The sequence below is a fragment of the Lithobates pipiens genome, unplaced genomic scaffold, assembly GCF_037356315.1.
Source record: "Lithobates pipiens isolate NorthernLeopardFrog02 unplaced genomic scaffold, aLitPip1_a1.2 Scaffold_19, whole genome shotgun sequence".
NCBI classification, from domain to species: Eukaryota; Metazoa; Chordata; class Amphibia; order Anura; family Ranidae; genus Lithobates; species Lithobates pipiens.
Genome location: NW_027507764.1, coordinates 282670802 through 282694730, shown reverse-complemented (window position 1 = coordinate 282694730; position 23929 = coordinate 282670802). Strand labels below are relative to the sequence as shown.

At 43.9% G+C, this 23929-nt stretch overlaps 1 protein-coding gene across 2 annotated transcripts in view; it reads right to left on the bottom strand.

Annotated features, from left to right (window-relative positions):
- The window catches only part of CCDC127 (coiled-coil domain containing 127), a 256124-nt gene that overhangs the window by 152572 nt on the left and 79623 nt on the right, over nt 1-23929 (bottom strand). The gene's annotated exons all lie outside the window — the stretch shown is intronic.

Below are 23929 nucleotides of genomic sequence, written 5' to 3'. Positions count from 1 at the left end.
TTATCCCCGGTAGATCCACCAGTATGAACGTCAGGAGGCTTTACCTAAACCTACAGATACCAACAGAAAATGTGGATAAAAAGAGCAGTTATGGCTTTGGATGTGGGTAAGGCCTTCAATAGTCTAGAATGAGGATATATATGGCGAACACTGGGTGCATTTGGTTTTGGCCCCACGTTTATTGCTTAGGTACAGACCCTATATAATGGTCCTAGTGCACGAGTAAGGGTTAATGATGAGTATTCAGACAGGTTTTTTCTGGAGAAGGGAACAAGACAGGGGTGCCCATTGTCACCCCTGATTTTTGCTCTTGCTATGGAGCCATTAGCCATCGCAATAAGATCAAATATAAATATGGAAGGCTTCCAGAGAAGGATGGGGGGGGGGGGGGAGGAGAAAATAGCATTGTATGCAGATGATGTCCTCCTCTTTCTGGGGGACACGGAGCAGTCCCTTAGGCAGGGGATGAACATCTTGGCTGATTTTGGTAGTTTTACGGGATTGGTCATAAGCTGGGAAAAGTCAGCCCTAATGCCGGTGGATCCACTAGGGAATCGAAGCTTGTTGGCAATCCCGCAGATAAAAGGTGGTCGATCAAATAAAATATTTAGGGATACTTATTAAAAGAGATCCTAACAAATATATTGGTGATAATATACTTCCACTAATAGCTAAATTTAAAACTAAAATTGAAATATGGAAGAGGCTCCCACTATCAGTTGCAGGAAGATGCAATTTGATCAAAATGTTGTGGATGCCCCAGATGCTGTATTTGCGGCATAACTCCCCGATATGGGTTGACAAAAAATGGTTTAAGAAAATCGAAGAATTATTCAGAGAACTTATATGGAGAGGTGGAGTGTCAAGGATCAGCCTCCAGACCTTACAATTACCAACCAGGTGTGAGAGAGAGTGGAGGCGGAGGTGGACGCGAGTGTCACTGTGAGAAGCCAGCCCTGGGAGCAACAGGGCTGCTAGTGCAGCTAGTGCTTCATCTCTCTGCCTTGATCCATCCTATCCCTCCCTACCCATCCCGCCCATTGTAAAGATAGGAGCTCTGGGAGAATTCTGAGAAAGCAAGCTGACTGAAGGAATCTGCAGGTTTGGAGGCACAGAAATGTAAGAAGCACATGGAAGTACATGGAGAGGTGAGCCTATGTTAAACTGTTGAAGTGCTGAACCTACACTATCTCATATACTGAATTAAGACTGAGTTAAGACTGCTAAAGAAGCCTACGGTGAGCCTTTGCTAAAAAAATTAAAAAAATAAAATAAAAAAAAAAAACTGTTGGAGAGTGCTGTATTTCCACCATTTTATATACAGGGCTAATACTGATATATAGGGCACTGTTTTTTCCCCCACTCTCCTCACTATTGATATCTAAATCTGGAATTTGCCTCCTCACTGGGGATGCACAGCACAAGGAGAAGGAAAGAGGAAAAAACTGCGCAAAAGGAGTTACACGGGCAGCAACAGCTCGGGCGTCCACGCTAGAGACTAGGGAGACGGCTGGTATTGAGATCCCAATGGCAGCACCTCGGATGAGTCTCCCATTATCACCAGACGCAGCATTGGACATAAATCAGGCGCGGGCAAGGCCTGAATCGGGGTTAGAGGCGGGATGTCGGGGAAATATTTGAGGAACCTACAGGCGGTATGGATTAAAGATCAGTAATGCAAGCCCTTCCAACTCACCAAGAAATAGAGGCCCTGAGAACAATTATGCCGGCTCTCCCAACGCGCCAAGAAATGGAGGCCCTGGTGTGCCGACTGGAGGAGGGACACAGAAGGGAAATGCAGTCAATACGGTCAGAGGTACAGGCTTTAACAGAAAGGGTAAATGTGGAAACATCAGCTTTCAATAGTATAGAGGAAAGGGTGTCCAAATTAGAAAGAGAGCAGATAGCACAGACATCCATTATACAATTAAAATTTGAAGCGGCTGAAGACCGAAGTAGGAGAAACAATCTCAGATTTAGAGGCATCCCCGAAAGTATTGGAGGATCATCTACACAGGACTGTGGTTTCTATCTGCCATAACCTGGGGGTTACTATGACCCCAGGAGAAATTGAATTTGACAGACTCCACAGAGCTCCAGGCCCACGTGCAATAGACCTGTCCAGACCGAGGGATGTAATCGGGTGTTTACATAGATATGCTCATAGGGAGAGAATTAGTCGGAAAGCATGGGATGTAGGCCCGATAGTTTATGAGGGCGCCAAGATCAGTATTCTACCGGACTTATCAAAAGCTACTCTACAGCGGAGGGCTCAACTGCGGCCAATACTGGAGAAAATAAAGTCCTCGGGGGGTACCTACCGATGGGGGTACCCAATCTCCCTGATGGTTAAAAGGGGATCAGCCTCTTTTGTGCTTTCATCTCCACAGGATTTACCGGCTTTATTTTCCTTTTTGGAAGCCGACTGGTGTGAGGTGCAAGATTGGCTTCAGCCTATAAAGAAAAGACGTTTAAAAGAGGGGGCTTTAAGGACTGGTGGTGAAAAAGTCTTGATGGGTAGTAAAGAAGCAACTGCACAGCAAATAGCTGATGCGGGCTCCTTACCCTAGGTCAATGTGCTATAAGAGAATAAGGGTTACGTATATATACACTGGGTGATATCCCCCCTTTTGTTAAGGGCCAGGGTTCAGTATGGACCCTGGATAATTTATTTTGCATAATATATATATATATATATAGGATGATATAAAATAATATGTACATGATTGGCATGTTATCCTCCCCCTCCCCCCATAAGTTTTCTTTCCTTTTTTTTTTTTTCACGGGAACAGATTTTATTAGATAGACACAAATATTAGTTAACAAAATAAAACTTAGGTGCTCACTACTCACACAATAAAATATTGAGATTTGATATCACTGATTTAGGGTCCATGTTGATTTGGTTTGTTATAGGATTTGGGGGTAATGTCGTAGGGGTATGAGGGGAGGGGTGGGGATTTAGGAGGGCAGGTGGGTGGATGGGGGGTGATATAAAGGTTGTAATTACAATATACACTATAAAGTATACACTAAAAATATACACCTACTTTGGGTTAAGGGGATAAGGATTGGGATAACTTCAATGGGTATTAGAATAATAGGAATACAAGGATAATTATTTTTTATAAGGGAAGGGAAAAGGAGTGTTTTTTTTGGGGGGGGGGAAGGGGTTGGGGAGAGGAAAGGGTTTTGCCCCTAAATAGTAGGGTATAGTTCTTGGACTGGCTTGGGGGATTATAGTTGGACCTGAATTGGAATACATGGCAAGGGTATGGGAGAATTATATATATTGTGTGCTGCATAATATTGAATAGAGGGAGAGGGAATTGATGAGAAAAAAACCGGATCAAATTATTGAGGTTGCCAGAATGGATGTTAATATAAAGGGACTACCTGGAGGGGAGGTAGCGTTTCCTTTTCCCCCGTATTTGCTAGCTACCCACCCATACCTTACACCTACGGGAAACTGAGAACCCATAGGTAGGTGTGGGGGAAATTTGAAAGATATTCCCCATAGGGGGTCCTCCCCCCCCCCCTTTTTTTTAAATTTTTTTTTAGCCCAGACAAAATGGAGGGATTACGTGTAACATCACTTAATACCAGAGGACTTAATGTTCCCGAAAAACGTAAAATGCTATTAAATGATTTAAAACGCTCCAAAACTGATATTGGCATGGTACAAGAAACACATCTGAAGGAGGGAAAATTTCCCTACCTCCAAAATAGAAATTTTCCAAATGTTTATCATGCCATAAATCAAGAGGCTAAAACCAAGGGAAGGGAGTGACCATTTTAATTTCCAATCGTATAACGTGGTCTCTGTTGGATAAATGTCAAGAACCAGGGGGAAGATATCTATTCCTTAAGGGACTTATAGGAAATGTTAAAGTAACTCTCGCTACAGTTTACGCCCCAAACATACATCAAGATGGGTTTTTGAATAAAGCCTTATCAAAATTAATGTAATTTAAGGAAGGGATACTCATTATAGGGGGGGACTTTAATGTCCCTCTAGATCCCAAACTAGACACTTCAAATGGAACATCTTCTGTCTCTGGAAGAATTAGGAAAAATATCTTCGCAAATTAAACGAACTTCAATTGGTTGATGTATGGAGGGCTTTCCATGCAGGTGAGAGGGATTATACATTTTTCTCAAACCCCCACCAACGGTATTCACGCATCGATTTCTTTCTACTATCTTAGCGAACAGTATCGTTAGTACAGGACATATGTATAGGAAATATAACATGGTCTGACCATGCGCCAGTCACGATCAATATTTCTCTGAAGGAGGCCACACATAAGATGGATTGGAACTGGAAATTGAATGAAAGTCTTTTGCAACGTCCTGAAATCCGAGAAGAGATGGTTAAAGAAATCGATTCGTATTTTAAAATTAATGATAACGGAGAGACTGAAATGGGGATAGTGTGGGAAGCCCATAAAGTAGTAATTAGAGGAATTCTAATAAAACATGGATCCCGAATAAAGAGAGCTAGAGAAGAGGAAACAGGTAGATTATTGGAGAGGATAAGGGAGATAGAGATACAACATAAGAGGTCAATGGAGAAGGACATAGGGATAGAATTAGCACATTTAAGAAGACAACTATCTGATCTCCTTTGGTATAAGGCAAGGGCTATTTTACAACAAGAGAGGAGAGTAATATGAATCAGGAGATAAATGTGGTCAAGTGTTAGCAAGGAAACTAAAAAAGCAACGACTCCGCTCATATATACCCTATATCAGAACAAAAGGAAATCTTAAATCCTCACTACCGAAAGATATTGCAGAGGAATTCAGACAATATTATACTTCATTGTATAATCTTCCAGTTCCCTCCCATTCCTCTTCATCATTAGAAGAATATCTCGAATCCTCACATTTAGCGAGATTGTCATCTCCAGCGCGAAGAAAACTTGAGTTACCAATAACAACAGAAGAAGTAACTTCGGCAATAAAGATGTTGAGGCAAGGAAGGGCTCCTGGTCCAGATGGATTTACTCTGCAATACTTTAAAAGTTTTCATTTACAACTAGTCCCCTATATGGTTAAAACATTTAACATACAAGGAAAAACCGCGCCTCCACCTGTAGAAGCATTAAGGGCACATATTGTACTTATTCCAAAAGAAGGAAAGGATCAGTCAATATGCAGTAGCTATCGTCCAATATCATTACTAAACACGGCCTATAAAATATTCACGAAGATACTTGCATCTCGCCTACAGCCGTTTATGATGCAGTTGGTTCATTTGGACCAAGTGGGGTTCATCCCCACACGTGAAGCTAGGGATAGTACAATTAAAGTTTTGAATTTAATTCAATATGTAAACCATAGGAAGTTGCCGAGTATCTTTGTGAATACAGATGCAGAAAAGGCCTTCGATAGGGTCAATTGGCCCTTTATGTTAGGAGTCTTAAAACAAATGGGCCTTGGGGATCGAATGTTTGAATATATTCAAAGCCACAAGCATTGGTGAAGGTTAACCACTTGCCGCCCGCCCTATAACAAATAGACGGTGGCAAAGTGGTTGCATAATCCTGACCGGACGTCATATGACGTGATCAGGATTATGAGCCGCTGCGCGCCCCCGGGGGCACGCATCGCGGCGATCGTTGTTGCGGGGTGTCAGTCTGACACCCGGCAACTACGATCTCGGTAAAAAGTCTCAGACGGAGACTCTTTACCACGTGATCAGCCGTGTCCAATCACGGCTGATCACAGTGTAAATAGGAAAAGCCGGTGATCGGCTTTTCCTCACTCGCGTCTGTCAGACGCGAGTAGAGGAGAGCCGATCGGCTGCTCCTCTGACAGGGGGGGGGGTCTGTGCTGATCGATTATCAGCACAGCCCCCCCGAGGATGCCCACACTGGACCACCAGGGACGCCACCAGACCACCAGGGATGCCCAGGACAAGGTATGCCACCCTAGACCACCAGGGATTCCAGTCAGTGCCACAATGGATGCCAATCAGTGCCCATAATGGATGCCAATCAGTGCCCACAATGGGCATCACTGATTGGCATGCATTATTGATTGGCACTGATTGGCATCCATTGGTACAATATATTATAATACAATGCCGCCTATCAGTTCCCATCTGTGCCGCCTATCAGTGCCCATCCATGCCACCTATCAGTGCCCATCCATGCCCACCTGTGCCGCCTACCCATGCCCACCTGTGCCGCCTATCCATGCCCATCCATGCCAATCCGTGCCAGCTATCAGTGCCAATTTGTGCCACCTATCAGTGCCCATCCGTGTCGCCCATCAGTGCCGCCTATCAGTGCCACATATCGGTGTCCATCAATGCCACCCCATCAGTGCCACTTCATTGGTGCCACCTCATCGGTGCCCATCAGTGCCACCTTATCATTGCCCATCAGTGTAACCCCATCAGTGAAGGAGAAAACTTACTTATTTGCAAAGTTTTGAAACTGAAACAAAAAAAAACGTTTTTTTTCAAAATTTTCGGTATTTTTTTATTTGCTTAGCAAAAAATAAAAACCTTTTAAGATACACTCTCAATGACCTACCAATTAGTGTATCATCACAGCGCTCCCACACTCCCACACAAAAACCGCAGAGGTGATCAAATACCACCAAAAGAAAGCTCCATTTGTGGGAAAAAAATGATAAAAATTTAATTTGGGTACAGTGTAGCATGACCGCACAATTGTCATTCAAAGTGCAACAGCGCTGAAAGCTCAAAATTGGTCTAGGCAGGAAGGTGTTTAAGTGCCTATTGAAGTATTGAAGTGGTTAATGGGATAAACTCTGAAAATTTCCCAATATCTAATGGGACGCATCAGGGATGTCCCCTGTCGCCTCTTATTTGCGTTGTCACTGGAACCTTTGTTAAATAGAATTAGACAGAACCCCGATATTAAAGGCATTCCCTTAGCGCAGGGGTTGACAAATTTGCTTGGATTCTAGGAGCCAGCTAAAAAAGTGAGGAGCCAGGTCCGTGACGGCGATCTGGACCTGTCCCTGGCCTGACATTGAGACGAGTGAGGGGAAGATAGCCCCCAGCCCCCCACATATGAGATCACCTCTCATTGGACACACCGCTTGAGTGCTAAATGGCCGCTGTGATTGGCCATTTAGCATGATCTGTGATTTGCTGTATCCAAGGGACACGGCCAACACAGAACTTCCCCGATGTGCGCCCCTGGCGGCGTTCAGAGGGGAATTAAACAGGAGGATGTCCAGGGACGCCCTCCCGGCAATTGGTGTCCGCGCTGTAGACATCTTTTGTCTATAGCGCGGGCACGAAGTGGTTAACAAAAGAATGTGACTTTTATTTCCGCCATGTTCCCGCTTATTAACGTCATATCCCCGCTAAGGGTTAGATCAGGTCCGCCTGAAAAACTGACAGGTGAACCTGATCAGACAGCCCTTGTGAAAGGGGTCAAGCAGGGAGGATTACAAATAATATTTTTTTTTTTCCCCTTAATTAAAATATTTTTTTTTACTTTTTACAAAAAAAAAAATAATAATAATAATATTATATATATATATATATATATATATATATATATATATATATATATATATATATATATATATATATATTGAGAAGCCATTTACCAGCCACCACACTCACCGTTGGGCAAAAGGCGCCAGATGACGCCCGCAATCACTTCCTTCTCTTCACTTTGGGAAGGAAATGGGCGGGCAGTGAAAAACAGGCAGGGGAGCTTCACTCCATTAGGATTAGCATTATTGGAATAGGGTGTAATTTCTACATCCACCACAAGATGGTGCCAGACTACCGAAAGATTTTAGAAGGCCGCAAAGCTGCGGCCTCAATTACTGGCCGGCGCGGCCCGATGCAATTGCGCGGCGGAGTTTGGGGTCCAAATGGAGACAGGATACCCCAGCAGCGTTGCCTCAGGCGCCAGGACACGAATTCTAGTCGCAAATGCGACCGGGCGCCCGGGGTTTGTCGAGCCCTGCCTTAGCGGATCAGGAATATAAACTTTCAGCATATGCACACGATTTATTATTTTCACTTTCTTGTCCACAAATATCATTACCCAATTTATTGGGGGAAATAGAGCGTTACGGAGCTCTGTCTAGTTTTAAAATAAACTACAGTAAGTCAGAGGCGATGGGGATATTACTGGAGGGTTCCATCCAAAAAAATCTGGAGGACAATTTTAAGTTTAAATGGACAGCTACAGCGCTGAACTATCTAGGGATACAGATTCCACCCAACTTAAAGCGGGAGTCCACCTTTTTTTTTTTTTAAAGCCAGCAGCTACAAATACTGCAGCTGCTGACTTTTAAAATAGTGACACTTACCTGTCCAGCGCGCCCGCGATGTCGGCACCCGAAGCCGATCTCTAGGTCGTCTGTCAGGTCCTGCCGCCGCCATCTTGGGTATGGGAATCAGGAAATGGAGCCTTTCGGCTTCATTTCCCGGTTCCCTACTGCGCATGCGCGAATCGCGCTGCGCAATAAGGACGCTCCCCGCTGCCTCTGGGATCTGTATGTTTCCCAGCAGGCAGCGGGGCACTTGCGGGAAGGGGTGGGCACTTGCGGAAAGGGGCGTAAGTTACGCCCCTTTCCGCAGAGAGCTATCCCGGAAGTGGGTGCAGTTACCTGGATTATCCAGGTAACTGCACCCCCCTCCCCCCTGAAAGGTGCCGATTGTGGCACCGGAGGGGGGGAGGGTTCCGATGAGCGGAAGGTCCACTTTAGGGTGGACCTCCGCTTTAATAGATGCATATGCATTACATTTTCCACCCTTATTAAGGGAAATCAGCATAATGTTGAATGAATGGAGTAAATCCTCACACTCCTGGTTTGGGAGAAGCAATATCTTGAAAATGAACATAGTCCCCAAGTTTCTTTATCTGTTCCAGGCGTTACCGATCCGGATTCCACTGGCCTTTTTTAGTAAAATCCGAACAATTTTTATAAAGTTTATATGGGCAAGTAAGCGTCCTAGGATTAATAGGAAGCTGTTAACACTGCCTAAACAGGCGGGTGGAATTGCAGCACCGGATTTATACAAATACTACCAAGCTACTCAGCTTGGTAGAATTGTGGACTGGTGCCGTCATAGAGACAGTAAAAGGTGGGTCGCTATGGAACAACAAGTAAGCCCCAATCCTTTAGATAGAGCCATGTGGTGCGGCGCGGCTATACCTCCTATATTAAGAGCCCATCCTTTAATAGGACCTACGCTCCAGATGGGAGCTAAAGCCGTATGGATCCCCAGAATCTCAACAGCAAAATCTCCTTAATTTCCCATTCTTGGGAATCCACACTTCCTGCTCGGCCTGGAACCAGGAGTATTTAGAAATTTAAGAGAAGGGATGTTTTCAGGCATCACATTTCTTGAGGTCTAAAAAATGGCCATCAATAGAAATGTTAATGCAATCAGTAGGACAATATGAACTACCCCTTTGGCAGGCGTTACAGGTTAAACATTTCTTGGATCCTTTGGGATCGACTGAGGATTTTGATCAGCCACTTACTAAGTTTGAAGGATATTGTGAGGAGAAGGAGTCTCTTTCCCATATTATTTCTAAGATATATGCCTTATTAATTTCTCCTTCGGAGGATATTGATATAATGAGTTTAGATAAATGGGAAAGGGATCTCGGACAAACCTTCACCCCGTTCCAACTTCAGAAAATAATACATTTGACTTTTAAATCATCTAGATGTGTCAAGATACAGGAATTCAATTATAAAGTATTAATGCGTTGGTATTATACTCCATCACGAATACATACTTTCTTTCCAGAGTCATCGGACAGATGTTGGAGGTGCGGTAAGGAGAGAGGCACTATTGCCCATATTTTTAGGTATTGCCCAGTAATTAGACAGTTTTGGGAAGAGGTTCGGAAAATCTCTCAACTGTTTACTGATTATCTTATGGAAGACCCGGCCTTTTTTCTATTATAATGTACACACATCCCACTAGAGAGATACAAGAATTCAATGCCATGTCATCTGGTGAACGCAGCTAAAAGCTGCATCACCACTTGCTGGAAGGAAACAGGGGCACCACAAATTTCGCAATGGTTAAACAAAGTAAGGAAAATTTGGATCATGGAGAATTTGATCCCTATGCCTTCGGAGGAAAGAGAATTTATAGCGCAAGTCTGGGCCACATGGGAAATATTTTTACAGTCAGAGGAGAGAAGAGGTTGATTGGAGAGGAAGCTGAGGATTAGACTAATTGGTCGAGTGATGTGAACCTTACCCTTTGGTGGGTGGGGTCGGTTTCCTCCCCTTTTCTCCCTCGTCCCTATCCTCTTTGTTCCCTCCCCCCCTTTTTTCTTCTCTCTCTAAGGGAGAAGGAAGAGGATCGCTATGGGGAATTGATACTGTACTGATATTGTTTTGTTTACAAAACCGGCAGGAATACATTATGTTGCTTTCTTATTGATGTTGTTTAATAGAACATGTGGTTACCAGAAAGTGTTTCGTATATGTAATTATTATTAACAACCTATGTTTTGTATCTTTGCAAAGAAATAAAGAATAAAAAAATTAAAAAAAACAATTACCAACCAGGAAAGGAGGGATGGCAGTGCCTCACCCACGGAGCTATTTTTTAGCAGCTCAATTACAGCATCTGGGGACAAGTAAGGATGGGGATGGTGGAATAAATGAGGTATTGACGATAGCAGAGACTCCTCATAATACAATAGTGGAAGCACTGGAGGCAAACTCATTTAAACATAGAATACCCACGATAAAACTGGCTCAAAGTCTGGAAGGCAGTAAAGGCAATAAAGGGGTTAGGAGGTTTGATTAAATATATCCCACTATGGAACAATTTGAATTTACCAGAACTGGAATTGATAGGTAGATACAGACCCTGGGAGATAAAGGGGATTGATAAACTAGCCCAATTATATGAAGGAAATATATTAAAAACATTTAATGTATTGAGGGCAGAGTATGATATACCAAAACATTCATTTTATAAATACCTGCAAATCCGACATGCTTTGGATAAACAATTTAATTAACAAGGGCCAGTTTGGAATAGTTCCCCTTTTTACGGTAGAACTAAGAAAAAAGCAGGGGGATTTATAGCAGAAATCTATCCATACATATCTGAAGGGAATATAGAAAACCCAGAGAAACTTAAATGTAGAGGGAAATGGGAGGAGGAATTTAGGATACTCTCGGATGAGCAATGGCGGAAGATACTGGAGGCAGGACATTCTATCTCAATCTCGCATGCGCAGAAGGTCTCGCACCTGATGTTGCTGCATAGATCATATTATACTCCCAAGCGATTGTTTGGTTTAGGGAAGAGAGCGGATGATAAGTGCCCAAGGTGTCAGGACACCGGAGACCTGGCCCACATGTTCTGGAGGTGTCCCAGACTGTTCCGCTACTGGTCAGAAATGATCCACATTCTGAAAGAAACGTTCAGAGTGGGAGTATGGGGAGACCCCAGACTATGTGTACTGGGCCTGGTTACAATTAAAGCAATACTGAGGTGTATGTTCCAGGCAAGAAAGCTTATAGCACAGAGGTGGCAGGCAGAGAAACCCCCTTCAGTAGTAGAATGGGTGAAGTTAAAGAGGGATTCCACCTAAAAAAAAAAAATATATTAAAAGCCAGCAGCTATAAATACTACAGCTGCTGACTTAATAAATGGACACTCACCTGTCCCGGGTTCCAGCGATGCCAGCAGCCGAGGCCGATCGATCGCTCGGCTCTCGGCTGCTGCCATCACCATTCTAGGTGAGGAAATCAGGAAGTGAAGAGAATCGGCTTCACTTCCCGGTTCCCTACTGCGCATGCGCGAGTCGCGCAGTGCAATAGGAACTGTCCGCGCTGTCACTGGGACCTGTGTGTGTCCCAGCAGACAGCGCGGCAGGACAGGAAATGACAGACTCCCATGGGAGTCTATGCCCGGAAGTGGGTGTAAATACCTGTCTTTGACAGGTATCTCCACCCCCCTCCCCCCTGTAAGGTGCCAATTGTGACATCAGAGGGGGGGGAGGGTTCCGATCAGCGGAAGTTCCACTTTAGGGTGGAACCCCGCTTTAATAACAGAAACAGTATGGAAGGAAAGGATAGTATATATAAAAAGAGGAAATATGAAAGAATTTGAAAAAATGTGGAAGCCATGGATGGATAGGATGGGATGGGATACCCAATGTAGGAACATAGGAGGTATTGTGTAGAGGGAGGGAGGGGGATAGAGAAGGGAGGGGAGAGCAGGAGGAAAGGCAGAGAAAGGCAGAGAGGAGAAGTATATTTTTTTCTCTTTTTTTTTCATTTTTTTGATTAAGGGGAGGAAGGGAAAGGGAAGGAAAGTAACGTTGTGAAATTGGATAATTGTTAAACCTATGAAGGAGTGACTGAATGTCTGTTACCGTCATACTCTGTGCCTTAGTTTTTATATTGTTAAAAACTTGATGTAATTATATAAAGATTGTATTTATGAAGAAAATGAATAAAGATTATTTAAATAAAAAATATTTAAAAAAAATACAGGACAAAGTATAATGTAATACATTTGCATGAATATGTAATAGTTATACAGAGTAAGATAAAACATAATAAGCATTATAGTTACAAAAGGACACTCATCCATTCATTAAAGTTCCATGAACATAATCGATTTTTCATGATGAGCCAAAATTGTCTAAGCATTAGTTTGTTTATTTATAAATAAATTGAATAAGGTATGCATTCAGTGACTTGCCTCAAATAAAAAAAGTGACATTTCTTTCCTCCTTTTATTGTAATGAAATTGTAATGAATTGTAATGTAATGAAATATTGGTATTGAAGTATACAGAGAAACCCCTCTAATGTAAATTAGAGACCCAAGTCGCAAACCCCTCATTGGAACCCCTCCAAGAAGGGTTTGAAAGTGAACGTCTCATTAAAGCCTGGAGGTGCGGTGGCATTGAGGTGGAATATCCACCTTAATTCACTCTGTAAGAGTGCTTTATTGGAGTCGCCCCATCTGGAACTAGTAGGAATGTGATCCAAAGCCAATAAAAACGCACTTTGGGAGTGCAGTCAGCGCGAACTGTACGGCAATGTCAACCATTGGGGAGATCCAGGTCCATTTTATTGATACAATGTGTAGATAAATTCTTCGCCAAAAGGAAAATTTAATTTTACCAACGTAAAAGAAACTGCATTCACACTGCAGCAGGTAAACTACCCCCACAATGCGACAATTCACAAAGTATTTGTATCTGAATTGCTCTCCATTGGGTAGCACTATCACTTTTTTGGTGTCCATATATTGGCAGTAATTACAGTTACCACATCTGAAGGTGCCCGTTAATTTACTGCGATTGTGCATATTGCCCTTGAATTCGCTGTGAACGAGTATCTCGTAAAGAGGGGCTCTTCTATATGTAATGAGGGGTTGTGTTGATACAAAAAGGTGCCAACGTAGTTTCCATACTTAATCAGTGCCAATATTTTTGTTGTATGTCTGTAATTTGTCGATGTTGGCAATATCTGATAACGCGTGTGGGAGAAGGGTCACCAATTTTTTTTTTTTTTTTTTTTTAGAAAACGGAAGATCCCTCCTTGATTTATTTCTGGCCTTCTTGTATGCCTTTTTGAGGATACCGTTGGAGTATCCTCTAGCACATAGTCTTTGTCTCAGTGTTGCAGCCTCTTTATCAAAGAGGGCATCACTGGTACAATTTCGTCTGGCACCAATATATTGGCCAAAGGGGGTGGACGCCAATAATGGTTCAGGATGAAAACTGGATGCTGCCAGGATCACATTTCCTGCTGTGGGTTTTCTAAAGAGTTCACTTAGGAAAGAACCGTCACTATCTTTGGTGATGGCTAGAGCCAAAAAGGAAACACTAGACGTATTGTAAGTCATTGTAAATTGGAGATTGAATGTGTTTTTCGAATTAATATAATCCAAAAATTCCAATAGAAGTGCAGCTGAATCGTTCCATATAATTATAATATCATATGTAGTGATACCAGGCTACAATGTGCCTGGCATAGCTACATGCTTCAGCATCCAAAAACCGTAATCCTTCCCACTCCCCCAGGTACAGATTGTCGTATCCCGGAGTGCAAACAAGTGCCCATGGCAACGCCCTGTACCTGGATGTAGTGGGAATTGTCAAATGAAAAAAGCTTGTGCTTGAGAACAAACTCCAAAAGCTGCCACAACAAAAAACCAACCAGTCGGTGTATCACCCCGAACCCGACAAAACATGTCGGATGACTGAGAGGCCGGCATCGTGTGGGATGGAACTATACAGGGTCTCCACGTCAATAGCGACTAGATAGGTGTCACCACTGACATGGAGGCGTCCAAAATCTGAAGATGAAATATAGTGCATCTAGTGTAGGACAGTAATGCCTCCACCCCTGGTTGTAGTAACCTATGTATCTGCTCAGGTTGTCTGTAAGGCTACCCCTCCCAGACAAAAATAGGTCTTCCTGGGGGCTTTAGGACATTTTTATGCACTTTTGGGAGCGCTTAAAATGTTGCCTCACATGGGAACGGTGTTCTCACAAATTCAAGTGTTTTATCAATAATGTTTTTATTATATGCCTGATCTATCAGCGCATAGAATTCCTGTACAAAACCGCTGATCAAAGATCTAGGTATACATTTGTACAATTGTGGATTATCTAAAATGTCATGGCACATACTGACAGTCTACAGTGTACTGAATTACAAAGTTAACGCCTTTGTCAGATGGTTTTATAGCTATAGCGGGGTTTTCCTTCAATGATTGTAATGCTATTTGTTCACTATATGCAAGATTGTTATGTCCATGAGGTGAGTATTTTAAAGAGCGTATGTCCTTGGGAGACCAATTTTAAAAATATTGCAGCATTTGGATTTGTACTAGGTGGAGGATACAAACTTGACTTTTTTTTCAAAGAAATGTTTTTAGCTTTGGGTAATGAGGGTATTGGAATAACCCCATCTACTTCTGCTTGTATACTTTCAAGATCTATAGAGTCTATGAGATCAATTGGCTCATTTTCATCCAATAGATCAGTGAGATTTTGGAGAGCAGCGAGTTCAATGGTGGTGTGAGAAAGAAAAAAAAAAAAAAAATCGAAGTTACGTACTGGTAACGTTTTTTCCAGGAGTCTTTCAGAACAGCACACTTGAGAGACCTCGGCTCCTCCCTTCTCAGGAAACACCGCCTCCACCAAATCTTTAAAATTCCCTCCAGCCCTTCAGCTTTTGCACGAACACCTCCGGCCAGACTAGAGAGACCTAAAGATGCATCATAAAAAATTACACATACCTGATGCTCTCATGTCCTAATGGCAAGACCTTATTTTTTGTTGGAAAAACCTGAGAGCCAAGAAGATGGCTCTCAGCTCTCTCGGATTCAAGGACTTCCCAAGGAGAGCTTGTAAAAGGAGGATCTGGAGGACTCAGCGTCCACCTTCTCTCCCTCTGACTCAGAAAAGTGAGGATTCGGGGGGGCGTGGCCGGCTGGATCCGAGGAAGGACGCACGCTGTCAGAGCTCCGCTGGCTAGAAGGCAATCCACGGCCATCCTCCGCTGTGGATTGCTCAGATTACCCACAAACTAGCCCATCTTGTCCACCGGGACCTCCGCTACATGCCCATACCTTTTTGGCCAAAACCTGACCTCTGTGGACCGTGGGATTCGGCCCGTTACACTCTCCATTGGCCGCCCTGCTGGCCGCCATCTTGCGGCCTACTAGGCCTCCGGAGGCACTGCTCTTTCCTATGGGGCCCGCCGGAAGCCGCTCCGGCGGCGGAGTAAAGAAATTTCCGGGAGGAGGCGCTCGATTGCTGAACCCACACAGGCGGACACCACCTGGGACCCCCCCATCCTGTCTCTACCTAGTCCGGTAAATCCCTCAAGGGGTAGTTTGCGGATCCCCCCTTCCAGTCCCCCCCCCCCCATTGGTTGGGCGCTGCTACTGACTATTTGAATATCACAGGGGGGCTAAAGATTACATGTTTCTGCAGCAGGCCCAGTCTCCTCTGCAGCCTTATTCAGGCAAGGCCCTGGCTCCGGCCTATTCTGGGTGTAGGCGGCCATCTTGCTACACCCAGCACCTTATAGTTACGACCATCACAGCCTCATAGTGTGCAGGGGGACTGGATTCTCCTGAAATTAACTGCACCCACCATCAGTTATCTTTATGATCTCCATCACCTTCAACCACCGTGACTTTTAAATGAGTTAAAGTGCCCATCTGCTCTCCGCGACCCCCGCAAAACAACACTTGCTACTAACAGCCCCGGGGGTAAGCTTTTCTCTTCTTTACAGTACCAAAGCACCCCATGGGAAAAATTGGCCAGCAGCAGGAACATTACAAACATATCCCTGAACAGCGGACAGGGCCTATTATGGACCATTTTGTTACCAGATCTCAACCTGCACCCTCCCATCCCCCCCCGGATGCTTTTTCCACCATGGACTCGCCTTTGGGAATGGAGGGCTCTGGCATTCCCCCAGCTGCTGACCCCCAAGCCCCTGACCCAGGACCGCCTCCAACGCAGGGGATCCTTACACCTGCTATCTTGGATGCCAAATTGGATGCCAAATTACCCCTTTTGCTCCAATTAATTACAACTGTCTCGGCCGAGGTAAAATAAACTTACGGTGGAACTGAGAAAGGAAATTAACCAACTTGGTGAGCACACAGATACACTCGAAAATAAATTTGGCGAGATGGTCAGCTATGTCCAGGCTGTCGAGGAGGACAACCACAACCTGCGCCTCTCAGTTTCTCAATTAAAGCTGCAACAGGAGGACCTGGAAAATAGAGAGAGATGCCAGAACCTGCATTTTAGAGGTATCCCGGAAACTGTGGGAGACTCTGATTTACGCGCCTACCTCCTGGGCCTCTTCAACACTCTGGCCCCCTCGGTCGTGGACATAGACTGGCGCCTTGACAGAGCCCACCTCTCTCTGGTCCCCAAACCTCCTGCTGGAGCTAGACCCAGAGATATTATTGTACAGTTCCACTTCTTCGAGAGTAAGGAGGCACTGATCCAATCCACATGCAACAAACCTCAAATTGTCTACAAAGGGGTGAAACGGCAGATTTTTAGTGACCTCTCTCCCATCACCCTGGCTAAATGCAGGAACCTCCGGCCGATCACCTCCTACTTGCAACATCACAAGATCCCATATTATTGGGGGTTCCCCTTTCGTTTACTGGTGTCAAAAAATGGAGCTCAACATACCTTACGGGACCTTCCGGAGAGCGAATCCCTTTTCAAGAGCCTTGGGCTACCTCCCCTTCCTGCGGAGGACATGCATCCTGCTGAAGCCCAGATTCGCCCACTCCCCAACACCCCAAGTCGCATCTGGACACCTGTGAGGAGCAAACCCAGGAGGCACCTCTCCACTCCTCATCATCCACGGTTCTCCAAGCAACCCCCCTGAACTCCCCCGCCAGATCCCACTTAGTTCAGTTTTGTATGCCGTTTATACTCCCTCATCCTCTCTTTTCCATCTGTGAATTGAAAGGAGAGGATCCTGTTGCTAAGAGTATATCAAGTCTGTCCCGTATCTTGAATGTTCAAACTGGGTGTCAGGGAAATAGGCGCAACCTCGCGAGGTACGTTCGTGTTAACGCGCGTCAGCGCACGCGGAGGCGCAATGTGGTTCCAATACGAACGCCCGACGTTGCGTCTGATCAAGTGCGAGTACGCGGTGTGATACGAACGCATAACATTACACGTCGTAGACGTACGAACGCTATGGCGCGCACACGACGTGACCTAGGCACCTTGCCTATTTAAACGTTCACCTGACAGTGCCGCATCGCTGGCATTATCGTCAGCTTCTCCTGTGTACCTGTGTCCGTGATTCCTGCTGTCTGATCTCCTGTGTACCGACCCGGCTTGTTTGACCTGCTTCTGTTGTTCTCCTGGCTCCTACCTCTGGCTTGTACCCGACGTCCCTTGTCTGCTCCCTGCACCCGACCTCGGCTTGGCTTGGCTCCTGCTCTCCGGTCTTCAGCTCAGGACCCGTTTGCTCCGACCTCAGGACTGATCTTCCGTGTTTGACCCTCGGCCTGGCCTGGACCCTGCTATTGGACTTCTGTTATCTCTCTCCTGAACTTCCTTGCACAGTTGCCTCCGGAGACTTGTTTACTCAGCTCTTTCATCTGCTGCTGCTACCAGGCAACCTGTGCTACTGTGGGCACTGCATCCCTGTGTCATCTTCAGGGTTGTGCTGCACTCGGCCGCAAGGGGAGCCCTCTCAGCATCTCGGCCTTCCTTAGATCGTGACACTGGGACTATTTTTCCCCATCCCATGGGGTTCAGTTCTTACTAAAGACTGTATGTTGTTAATGGCATTTGTTAATTTCCGCTTTCATAAGGAGCGTGGATGGCCCTTCCACCTTTACGTCCGACCACCTCTGGTGATCGTCCGGCCATGACCCTCCTGGCCTGGGTTGATACCCTGGGTCCCCTGAGGTGCATGTTTCCCTCAGGCTCTTCAGATGTTCAATTCTTTTTTGTTTTTGTTCCCTTTCTTATTTTTCCAACACTTTTGTTGAGGTTTCTTTTTAACATTTTTGTTCTATTGTGTCCATTCTTATAGCTCAGTTACACTGTTTACTAGTGCATCATTGAGAGATTTAAAAACAAGGGATACGATGAAAAAGGCCTAAGTTGAAAAATGAAATAAAACAAATGGAACGGAACAAACTACTAGAAGATAAAAAAACGAGAGATAAAAGCTAACAACTTACCAATTGCCTTCCTTACTGGTTACAACAGGCAACACAGAGATGTAGAATCCATTATCAAAAAACACTGGCCCATCCTGAAAGCCGACAGCTCACTTAAAGATATCCTACCAAAAAAACCTCTGTTCATTTATAGAAGGGCACCCACACTGAGGAACAAATTGGTTAAAAATACAATCGACCCTCCAAGGCAAATAAAAATTGCAGGAAATTTAAAAGGCTTTTACAAATGCGGTAAATGCCTCCCCTGTAAAAACAGTAAAAAAAAACAGAAAAAAGGAGAACCACTTTCAAGTCATCCTCAAACAAAAGAGAATATAGAATAAATGAGCTTATCACTTGTAAAAGTACTTACGTTACCTACATTATAGAGTGTCCTTGCTCCAAGCAATATGTAGGGAGAACCACGAGAGAACTCCAAACCAGAATAGGGGAACACATCAGGAATATTAAAAAAGGGTACCCCAAAACAGTGTCTCCAGACACTTTAGAGACTTCCACAACCGTGACCCAGGACAAATGGTGTTTTATGGAATTGACAAAATAAGAGCCCACTGGAGAGGGGAGGACAAAACAATTAAAATATCCAAAAATGAGACCAAATGGATATACAACTTAGATACCCTCCAGCCACGGGGAATGAATGTGGATTTGGATCTCAATTGTTTTCTAACTAATTTTTAATTTATGATAACTAAACTTTGAGAACCTATTTTAAGAATTCAGTTCCCCCTCTCCTGCACTAAAGGCTATACATTATATGACTCAGGATCGAATGTAATGTAGGGTTTGCACCCATAAAACCAATGAGATTAAATTCAGTGCAACATTCGACCCAGGGACCACGTGAATATGATTTTGGCTTACATGAATGAATTATACCAGCCTTTCCAATTGGCCGGATCGAATGTTGCATTAGAACAAATAAGAAAAATAAGAAAGAATATCATTCACCATTCAAGTCCCTATTTATTTATATAGGGGTAATATAAAGGTTGGACCTTAATTGAATATCTATACCCTGCATATAAGTGGGACCCCAACTTAATATGCATACCCTATGTATGGGCTGTACAAAAAAAAAAATATTTGAAAAGAAGGCTCTCAGCCTGACCCCATAAAGCCATAGGAAAGATCTGTTATGTCATTAGACCCAAAAAAGGACTAAATAGTAAGACTCCCCTTCCTCCTATTTCAATAAGTAGATTACTCCCCCCCATCTTAATGAGTACGTAACTTCAATATTGATACTATATTAGTATTTTCTTTTAATATTTCTCCCTTGCAGAATATAATTCTATTTCTACTTTTATTTAATTTTTATTTAATTTTTTATTTAATTTTTCTATTATCTTATATATTTTTCGATCTTTTTTCAGGAGAATAAAATAATTGCATCCATCCTTATGGAAATTTCTTCATCAAATTTCTTCATATTGTTTTTAATTCTCTTTTTCAAATGCCCACCTCTATGGGAGGGCATACCATTCATGGGTTTGCATCATAATAATATTTGGAGTATAAGATGCTTGAACATTTTCTGATCATGTACATATACAGTAACTCTTACAGTTTATTATACATATTTTTTATATTTTTTTTATATTTTTACATTTTTATTAATGTCTACTGTTTGCTTGGTTCTGAACATTTGTAAAAACAGTAGGCTGCAGTGCTCCACAGTAATAGGACTTAGAACTAGGGATGAGCCGTTAAGGAAATAATACACTAATACAGAACTCCCCAGCAGAAATGACATGTGCCCATGGTGCAGATGTAACATTACATGGTATCCAAGCGTGTCATCCCTCTTTGAGGGAGCGATGATGTGTGACCTGCGATGATGCAGAGCGCACACCGCACGTAACCAAAGTAACATCGTGGCATAGAAACCAGGGCATTCCCACATCCAAAATGGCGCGGATTCGTCGCGCAAGCGCAGTGGAGCGCTGCACCCTACATAAGCGTCAAGGTGCACCAATATGGCTGCTCCAGATGACGTCGCTCCGACGAAACGCGTAGGGCGTGGCCAAGGACGTGCACCTTCACACTGTTAACAGGCAGCAGCGGCCGGCGAAGCCGACACACACGCGATTTGATTTTAAAGATATTGTGAGTAAATTTCTTATATACTGAATAAAAAGGTTAAAATACAGTGTTGCACTATGGATATACTTTTGTTTCCTCCTCTATGCACTTAATAATGGAACACACGCGGAAGTAAAGGGTGAACATTCCCCCAGTACAGCAGGAGCAGAGTCTAAAGCAAGCAGCACAGTGGCTTATACTGTGAACGCTCGGCTAACCCTTCTGAGGGTACTTTCTCTGGTGAGCGCAATTATATCTCTTCAACACTGAGAGGAATGTTCCTAACCTTCCTGCACTAATCACTTTACCTTACTCTGTTTTAAAGACTATATGCGATTTTTCAGCAATTTAGAGATGCGATTTTGGAAAATTTCTTTTGGGTATTGAAGGACTTTTTCTTGTCATTGCATGATCACTCTGTACCGTCACTTTTGGGACTCGTAGTTGCAGAATATTGAGTTTAGATCACTAAATAATTTTGTTGTTTATTATTCATATATATATTTTATATATTTTTATATTTTTTGGTTGTTCACTTTGGGTATTTTATTAATGAATATATAGAAACCATCACGGAGTTGCAAGCAGTACTCATACAGATATTTAGCAAACACCACCGTATGGTGGATACAGGAATAATATATATTTTTTTGGTTAATATATATATATTTTTTTTTTTGGTTGTCACACACACACACACACACACACACACACACACACACACACACACACACACACACACACACACACCGCAAAAAGGCTATCTAATAGCAATACTGAATAAAATTATACATAGATTATATATAAAACACACTTATTTTTTGAACTTAGGTGCACGATAAGAAGGGTCCTAGCACCAAAGCTTAATTTTAACTCTAGTGCACAGTGCACAGCATAGGCTGGTTTGGCCTCAGGTTATCCTGGTTCTGGGTGTACCTATTCCTCCCCCACCGCCTGGGTATAACCGACGCTACTGACACATTCTGTCGATTAGAGTCCTTGTCCAATGCTACTTATTTTTGGATGTGCTGCAACCTCCACATACTTACACATGCTTATTCATTTAGTCCGCCCTTATGGCTTTGAAGCTTTTTTCATATAATGTAAAGGGCCTAGGCTCTATACGCAAGCGCTGGTTGGCCCTGAAGGAATTCAGGTCCTCTGGTGCAGACGTGATCATGGTGCAAGAAACCCATTTTAAAGCGGATGGCTCCCTTAAGTTTGCCTCCAAGTACTTCCCCACCTCCTTTCTAGCCTCTGATCCTACAGGCAGGGCAGGTGTTGCGATTCTGATCAAAAAGTCATGCCCCATAAAAGGTTAAAACATCCCATGCAGACCCCCATGGCAGATACCGAACCCTACACTGTCAATGCTTTAACACCTCTCTGACCCTCGTGAACCTGTATGCCCCTGTTGGTCAGATTTAATTCCTTAGTGGCTTATTTGATTCCTCCCTTTATGATAGTCGGCGGGGATTTTAACTTGGTTATGTCCCCCTCTAGAGATAGGCAAACACTGTTCTCGTCAACACCCTCTAAGAAGGTTGCCTCTCAAGCTACCTCCTTTCGTCAGCTTATTAGATCCCACCGACTTTTCAACTCATGGAGGATTAAACACCCCACAGCTCAACAATTTACCTTCTATTCCCCAGCTCATAAAATGTACTCACGACTCGACCACTTCCTTATATCTGCCCCCCTCATTCCCCATGTGGTTGATTCTGAGATGATGCCGATTACCTGGTCTGACCATGCCCCCATTACCCTAGATCTCTTGCTCACACAGGCCTACCCCAGATCTTGCCACTGGCGACTTAATAATCACCTTTTACAATCTGAAAGCTCCCGCTCTGTCCTTGCGCAGAGCCTTACAGAATTTTTCCAACTAAACAAGGTCAGTCTCCGATTTTTCCACCCTGTGGGAAGCCCACAAGGCTGTTTTTAGAGGTGCTTGCACTGCAGAGAGCTCTAGATTGAAGAGAGACAGAACCGAATATATATTCGATCTCTAACTTCTGCTCTTCTCTCGGCGGAGCAGAGGCTCTTGGGCGCCCCCACGGTGGAGAGATTGCAGAGAGTCACTCTGCTTAGGGAACAGATTAAAACAGCGCAACCCGACCGGGCAGCTAAATTGCTGCTCTGGATGAAGCAGAAATTCTACGAATTTTCCAATAAGCCCCATAAAATGTTAGTTAAACTACGTCAGCGCACATTCAACTCCTTCCCTGAGTTTCTCTCCCGGCCCGACGGATCTAGGACCCATTGCCCTCGTGAAATGTCAAACACTTTTGCGATTTTTAGCATAAACTCTATAATTGTCTATCCCCTGAAAATCACTTTCACTTTACACGAGAAATTTAAGTCCTTTTTCTCCAACCTGAAACTTCCTAAGCTCTTGCCAACTGATTTAGAGGCCCTAAACAAAACCGTAACAGCAGATGAGCTCTCGGTTGCTATACGGGAGCTTCCTTCACATAAAGCACCTGGCCCTGACGGTCCCCCTTATTTCTACTATAAAACCTATTTGGACATCTTGGGACCGCACATGCTTACTTTATTTGATTCTCTACTAGAGGGCACTCCTCCCCACCCCCATTTCTCACACTCCTTTATCTCAGTGATCCCCAACCCGGGTAAGGACCCCTCCATTCCAGATAATTATAGACCTATAGCCCTTCTAAATTCGGATAACAAGATATTTACGAAAATCCTTGCTTCTGGACTATCAGTTCTTGCCCCCAAGCTTGTTCACAGAGACCAGGTGGGGTTTGTCCCTGGCAGGCATGCCGGGGAGAACACCCGACGCATAATCAACCTGATTGACCTTTTGGACAGGACCAACAAATCAGCACTCCTACTCAGTTTAGATGCCCAGAAGGCCTTCGATAGGCTTAGCTGGCCCTATATATTCGCCACACTCAAGGTTTATGGTTTTAATGGCCCCTTTTTAAACACGCTCGAGGCTTTGTACTCAATGGTTACTGCCCAGGTACAGATGTCATCCTTGTTGCCTCGTTTCCCCTTGATGAATGGCACTCGGCAGGGGTGTCCTTTATCACCGTTATTTTTTTTATGTCTAGAACCCCTAGCCGAGGCCATATGTTCTCATCCAGATATCCGTGGGGTGGCGATGCGACAG